We start from the raw sequence: 8257 nt of genomic DNA on the forward strand, positions 1-8257 counted from the left end.
CGCGGAGGTGTCGTCCGTTCGGCGCTAGGTCGGAACCATTCGTGGGACGGATCATGGGAACATGGTGATTTGAATCACGAAGCTGCACAACTACATCAACCGTGTTTCTTGACACTTCTCGCTGAGCGATCGACAAGGGTACGTTGATCTAATCTCCTCTCGTAGATGGGCATCACCATGATAGGTCTTCGTGTGCATAGGAATTTTTTTGTTTCCCATGCAACGTTCCACAACATTGGGGACATCATACAGAACCGACAAGCGACGGGTCGTATTGCTAAGTGGGAAATTGAACTTGGTCCCCATCATGTGAAGTACATGCCTCGTACATCCATCAAGTACCAAGTGCTAGTGGATTTCATCAACGATTGGACCGAGCTTCTGCTCCTAGAGGAATGGTTGGACAACACATACTGGACTATACACTTTGATGGCTCCACACAATTTGAAGGCTCGGGGTCTGGTGTAGTGGTATCTTCTCCAAGGGGTGACAAGTTCTGTTATGTTCTACGACTCATGTTCCGTTGTACCAACAATGTAGCTGGGTATGAGGCTCTGTTATGTGGTCTCAGGATAGCTAAGGAGATGAACCTTAGCCGGGTCAGGTGCTTGGGCGATTCAGACTTGGTGGCTTAGCAGGTATCTGGAACCTGGGATTCAAAGGACCCCTTGATGGCGGCTTATAGACGGACAATTTTTGATGTGGCGGGTCACTTTCATGGCTATCACGTTGATCATATCGATTGATGGCATAATGAGGTGGCTGATGCATTGTCGCGACTCGGATCTCAACGCAAGCCGGTTCCCCCTAATGTGTTCCTCGATGTCCTCCACAACACCTCAGTCAAGTTGCCAACTGAGGAAGATATAGCCATCTGTGACCCGGAACTGCAGTTGGTGGCGGCTCTCCGGGTGACCCCTGGTTGGACGGTGCCATATTTTGCTTATCTCGCTCGAGGGGAACTCCCGGCTGAAGAACTTGTCGCTCGCCACATAATACGATGATGCAAATTCATGGTTATTCATCACGGATAGTTGTTCAAGAGAAGTGTTAGCGGTGTTTTTCAATGCTGTGTTTCCCTTGAGGAAGGCCGAGAGATCCTTAACGAGATTCACGCTGGCGACTATGGTCGTCATGCCAGCTCATGGTCATTGGTCTCAAAAGCTTTTCAACATGGTTTCAATTGGTTGATGGATCATGCGCACGCGGAGGCTATAGTGCACAAGTGTGATGGATGTCAAAAATGTGGTCGTCAGGTTCATGTGTCGGCTCAGGAATTACGTATTATCCCAATCACGTGGCCTTTTGCGGTTTGGGGGCTCGATATGGTTGGCCCGTTCAAAATGTCTTCCAACAAAAAGACTCATCAACTCGTGGCGCTTGAAAAATTTACCAACTGGGTTGAGACAGAGCCTGTCAGCAATTGTGAAGCAGAGACGCCCGTCAAGTTTCTAAAGAAGCTTATTTTTCGATTTAGCTATCCTCACATTATTATCACTAATAATGGAACCAAATTATCAAAAGGCGCCATGAAGCAATTTTGCTAGCAGGAGCATATCCGGGTTGTTGTGTCCGCTGTATCACATCCACAATCCAATGGACAGGCCTAGCAAGCTAATAAGGAAATTTGCATGGCATCAAGCCCGGTTGTTGGATTGATGAGCTCTCCGCAATTCTTTGGAGCATCACGACGATGCAAAACAGATCCACTGGTTACACAACTTTTTTCGTAGTTTATGGAGCCGAGGCAGTTTTACCAAGTGATATACGATATGATTCTCCTCACGTCGCCAATTATGTTGAAGCAGACAATGAGCAAGCACGTCAGGATTCCTTTGATGCCTTGGAGGAAGAGCATGATTTGGTAGCAACACGGTCAGCTATATATCAACAAGACCTACATCGCTATCACAGCCTTAGGGTTAAGAGCCAGATCTTTCACGAGGGCGACTTTAGTGCTTTGATTGATTCATGATCATATAGGCATGCAAAAGTTGTCACCGCCATGGGAGGGCCCTTTCGTCGTCGTCATTAAAAGTCTTCATAATAGCTCATACTATCTAGTAGACCTTCATCCAGATAAGCCGACTTCAGAGGAGGAGACAAACCGACCGTGGAACATTGCTCACCTTCGGCCTTACTATACTTAGAGCCATTGGCTCCTTATTCATTTACATAGTTCAAACTTTTGTACTATTTTATTAAGACAATAAAGTAGGCACCCATGAAATTCGGGGTTTCTTCCTTTTCATCCTATATAATGAGCATGAGCTTTTATTATTTTTCTAAGCCGCCTAAGAGCATGAACTGTCGTGAGGAGGTCATTCAAACATGGACGCTATTAGTATCAGAGAGGATGAGCCGCCATGTTGCGATCGTTCAAACATAGATGCTGATAAGCCAAAGAGGACCAGTTGCCATGATGCATGGTTCAAACATAGGCGCCAATTGTGGTCAGGAGTATCAAGCCGACTTATCTGGGGGCTATTAGTCCCTAGATTGTTTGGCAGTAATAGCATTGTCTTCTGCAGGCCTATGCTTGGATTTTTCCTGATCATAGGTCACTTGGGGGATTCCAACTCACTAAGTTTAGCTTTCTCACCCTCTTGGTCTGCGAAAAATTACCGCATTACAATGGTTATACTGGACTGTATGTTTGTGCGACTCCCCTTATTGGCCTCGTGTACTCTTGGCGAGTCCATCCATAGTGGACCCTAAACTTGTCAAGGTTAAAACATTGAGATGTCGAGTGAGAGCCAGCCTATGGAAAATAGAGAAACCATGGGTTCATGAAACCCGCTTCACTGAAGCTTGAATTGAGCCCGATCATCCAGTCTAAATTATAAAGGGTTATTGCAAAAATCTATCTTAGGGTATGACTAGAGCCTTGCAAGCTCGTCTCTCTGCCGTGTCTTACTAAATCGGCTTACTAAAAACTTGATGCCATACTATGGTGTTATGCTTTTCAGAGAAGGATTCAATATTTTATACCGGCTTATGCAGAGTATTTGGGTTATGAAGCCCTTACCTCACAAAGGGAAAATAAATTGCAAGTGGAAAATTTCAGAAAGTTGATTTGTAGTGACTCGCCCGTGTTAACTTCAACAATAACATTGATTCAAAAGGCACACTTGAGCCGTTTCATCAGCCATCATCAAATTCAGAGGGGATACAAAAAAGCTCTGACATGCACGAAGGCATGACACAAAATAACAGTCTTTAAACTTAAAGGTATTACAAGGCTACATGTAGCCCAAGTTTTTCAATAGTTTATACAGTAAACCCGGTTGATAGTTCATCCGGGTTAGACACTTCCGGTGTTGGGGAACGTCGCATGGAAAACAAAAAATTTCCTATGCGCACAAAGACCTATCATGGTGATGTCCATCTACGAGAGGAGATTTGGATCTATGTACCCTTGTAGATCGCACAGAAGGAAGCGTTAAGAAACGCGGTTGATGTAGTGGAACGTCCTCACGTCCCTCGATCCGCCCCCTGAACCGTCCCGCGATCCATTCCACGATCCGCTCCGATCTAGTGTCGAACGGACGACACCTCCGCGTTCAGCACACGTACAGCTCGACGATGATCTCAGCCTTCTTGATCCAGCAAGCAAGAAAGAGAAGTAGATGAGTTCTCCGGGAGCGTGACGGTGCTCCGGTGGTGGTGAAGGATCTACTTTTGTAGGGCTCCGCCCGAGCTCCGCAGAAATACGATCTAGAGGTAAAACTATGGTGTCTAGATCTGAGTTGCACGTGGCAAAGTTGTCTCAAATCAGCCCTAAATCACCAGTATCTATAGGAGGGAGGGGGATGTACTTTCCTTGAGGGCCAAGCCCTCAAGGTGCGCCGGCCAAGAGGAGGAGGAGGAGTCCTACTCCAATCCTAGTCCAACTAGGATTGGAAAGTGGAGTCTTCCGCTTCCTTCCCACCTTTTTTTTTTCTTTGGTTTTTTCTCATTGGCGCATAGGCCTTATTGAGCTGTCCCACCAGCCCACCAAGGGCTGGTGCGCCACCCATAAGTCCTTTGGGCTTCCTCTGGGAGGGTTGCCCCCTCCCGGTGAACTTCCGGAACCCATTCGCCACTCCCGGTCCATTCCCGGTAATGCCCGAAAACTTTACGGTAACCAAATGAAGTCATCCTATATATCAATCTTCGTCTCCGGACTATTCCAGAAACCCTCGTGACATCCGTGATATCATTCGGTACTCCGAACAACATTCGGTAACCACGCATATAACTCAATTATACTAAAACATCACCGAACCTTAAGTGTGCAGACCCTACAGGTTCGAGAAGTATGTAGACATGCCCCGAGGCACTCCTCGGTCAATATCCAATAGTGGGACCTGGATGCCCATATTGGATCCTACATATTCTCCAAAGATCTTATCTGTTGAACCTCAATGTCAAGGATTCATATAATCCTGCATGTCATTCCCTTTGTCCTTCGGTATGTTACTTGCCCGAGATCCGATCGTCGGTATCTGCATACCTATTTCAATCTCGTTACCGGCAAGTCTCTTTACTCGTTCCGTAATACAAGATCCCGTGACTTACACTTAGTCACATTGCGTGCAAGGCTTTCGCGTGATGTTGTATTACCGAGAGGGCCCCGAGATACCTCTCCGTCACACGGAGTGACAAATCCCACTCTTGATCCATACTAACCCAACGGACACCTTCGGAGATACCTGTAGAGAACCTTTATAGTCACCCAGTTATGTTGTGACGTTTGATACACACAAGGCATTCCTCCAGTGCCAGTGAGTTATATGATATCATGGTCATAGGAACAAATACTTGACACACAGAAAACTATAGCAATAAAACGACACGATCAATATTCTACGTTTATAGTTTGGGTCTAGTACATCACATGATTCTCCTAATGATGTGATCCAGTTATCAAGCAACAACACTTTGCACACAGCCAGAAAACCTTGACTATCCTTGATCAACTGGCTAGCCAACTAGAGGCTTGCTAGGGACATTGTCGTGTCTATGTATCCACACATGTATCCATGTTTTCATTCAATACAATTATAGCATGGATAATAAATGATTATCTTTAAACAGGAAATATAATAATAACTATTTATCATTGCCTCTAGGGCATATTTCCAACAGTATCCCACTTGCACTAGAGTCAATAATCTAGTCCTCACATCGCCATGCGATTTACATTGTAATAAATCAAACTCCCATACAGTTCTGGTGTTGATCATGTTTTGCCCGTGGAAGAGGTTTAGTCAGTGGGTCTGCTATATTCAAATCTGTGTGCACTTTGCAAATATTCGCGTTCTCTCCTTCGACATAGTTGCGGATGAGGGTGAAGCATCGTTTGATGTGTCTGGTCTTCTTGTGAAACCTTGGTTCCTTTGCTAAGGCAATGGCAGCAGTGTTGTCACATAACAGAGTCAATGGATCTAGTGCGCTCGACACAATTCCAAGGTCTGTCATGAACTTCTTCATCCAGGCACCCTCATTTGCGGCCTCCGAGGCACCCATGTACTCCGCTTCACATGTAGAATATGCTATGACGCTCTGCTTGGAACTGCACCAGCTTACCGCACCCCCATTAAGAATAAATACGTATCCGGTTTGCGACTTAGAGTCATCCGGATCGGTGTCAAAACTTGCGTCAACGTAACCTTTTACGGCGAACTCTTTGTCACCTCCATACACGAGAAACATTTCCTTAGTCCTTTTCAGGTACTTCAGAATATTCTTGACCGCCGTCCAGTGATCTACTCCTGCATTACTCTGAAACCTGCCTGCCATACTTATGGCCAAGTTCACGTCTGGTCTAGTGCACAACATTGCATACATGATAGAACCTACGGCTGAAGCGTAGGGGACGAAACTCATTTGTTCTCTATCTTCCGTAGTTGCTGGGCACTGAGTCTTACTCAATTTTAGACCTTGTAATACTGGCAAGAACCCTTTCTTGGACTGATCCATTTTGAACTTCTTCAAAACTTTATCAAGGTATGTGCTTTGTGAAAGTCCTATCAGGCATTTTGATCTATCCCTATAGATCTTAATGCCTAGAATGTAAGCAACTTCTCCTAGGTCCTTCATAGAGAAACTTTTATTCAAGTAATCCTTTATGCTCTCCAAAAGCCCCACGTTATTTCCAATCAGCAATATGTCGTACACATATAATATTAGAAATGCCACAGAGCTCCCACACACTTTCTTGTAAATACAAGATTCACCAACCACTTGTATAAACCCAAATGCTTTGATCACCTCATCAAAGCGCTTATTCCAAGTCTGAGATGCTTGCACCAGTCCATAAATGGATCGCTGGAGCTTGCATACTTTGTTAGAATTTATTGGATAGACAAAACCTTCGGATTGCATCATATACAACTCTTCCTTAAGAAAACCGTTAAGGAACGCCGTTTTGACATCCATCTGCCAGATTTCATAATCGTAAGAGGTAGCTATTGCTAACATGATTCGGACAGACTTAAGCATCGCTACCGGTGAGGAAGTCTCATTGTAGTCAATTCCTTGAACTTGTGAAAAACCATTTGCCACAAGTCGAGCTTTATAAACGGTCACATTACCGTCTTCGTCTGTCTTCTTCTTATAGATCCATTTGTTCTGAATAGCCTTGCGGCCTTCAGGTAGTACTTCTAAAGTCCACACTTTGTTCTCGTACATGGATCCTATCTCGGACTTCAAGGCCTCCAGCCATTTGTTCGAATCCGGGCCCACCATTGCTTCTTCATAACTCGCAGGTTCATTGTTGTCCAACAACATAATCGTTAAGACAGGATTACCGTACCACTCAGGAGCAGTACGTGATCTTGTCCACCTGCGAGGTCCGACAGTAACTTGATCCGAAGTTTCATGATCATAATCATTAACTTGTTCCTCAACCGGCGCCGCGGCAACATGGGTTTCCCCTTGCCCTGCTCCACCATCAAGAGGAATTAGAGGTTCGACAACCTCATCAAGTTCTACCTTCTTCCCACTCAATTCTTTTGAGAGAAACTCCTTCTTAAGAAAAGCTCCGTTTTTAGAAACAAACACTTTGCCCTCGGATTTGAGATAGAAGGTATACCCAACTGTCTCTTTTGGGTAACCTATGAAGACGCACTTTTCCGCTTTGGGTTCCAGCTTTTCATGCTGAAGCTTTTTGACATAAGCATCACATCCCCAATCTTTAAGAAACGACAACTTTGGTCTTTTGCCATACCACAGTTCGTATGGTGTCGTCTCAACGGATTTTGATGGTGCCCTATTTAAAGTGAATGGAGTTGTCTCTAATGCATAACCCCAAAACGATAACGGCGAATCGGTAAGAGACATCATAGATCGCACCATCTCTAATAAAGTATGATTACGACGTTCGGACACACCATTACGCTGTGGTGTTCAAGGCGGTGCAACTGTGAAACAATTCCACATTGTCTTAAGTGAGCACCAAACTCGAAACTCAGATATTCACCCCCACGATCAGACCATAGGAACTTGATCTTCTTGTTACGATGATTTTCGACTTCACTCTGAAATTGCTTGAAGTTTTCAAATGTCTCAGACTTGTGCTTCATCAAGTAGACATAACCATATCTAATCAAATCCTCAGTGAAGGTGAGAAAATAACGATATCCGCCGCGCGCCTACACACTCATCGGACCACAACATCAGTATGTATGATTTCCAACAAGTCACTTGCACGCTCCATTGTTCCGGAGAACGGAGTCTTAGTCATCTTGCCCATGAGGCATGGTTCGCACGTGTCAAGTGAATCAAAGTCAAGTGACTCCAAAAGTCCATCGGTATGGAGTTTATTCATGCGCTTTACACCAATATGACCTAAGCGGCAGTGCCATAAAAACATGGCGCTATCATTGTTAACTCTAATTATTTTGGTCTCAATGTTATGTATATGTGTATTATCGTTATCAAGATTCAATATGAACAATCCTCTCACATTGGGTGCATGACCATAAGGCCTCGTTCGGCTCTGGTGTTTTCTCACACCCAAAATGCTTGCGTATTGGAGGGGATTTGGTGATCCCCTCCCCTCCACCAAATCCTCTCAATTCCCGAATAATCCCCCACCCCAGACCTTGTTTGGTACTAGAGTTTTTAAACAACTGCTGATAAGGTTTAAAATTAATATATCTAACCACAAGGTGCATCATCAAAAAAAATAAAATAGCAGACACCAAATGACATAACTTAGCAGACATCAAGGGGCATAAAATAACTGCTGATAAGGTTTGGAACAAACAC

The sequence above is a fragment of the Hordeum vulgare genome, chromosome 3H, assembly GCF_904849725.1.
Source record: "Hordeum vulgare subsp. vulgare chromosome 3H, MorexV3_pseudomolecules_assembly, whole genome shotgun sequence".
In the NCBI taxonomy this organism is placed as follows: Eukaryota; Viridiplantae; Streptophyta; class Magnoliopsida; order Poales; family Poaceae; genus Hordeum; species Hordeum vulgare.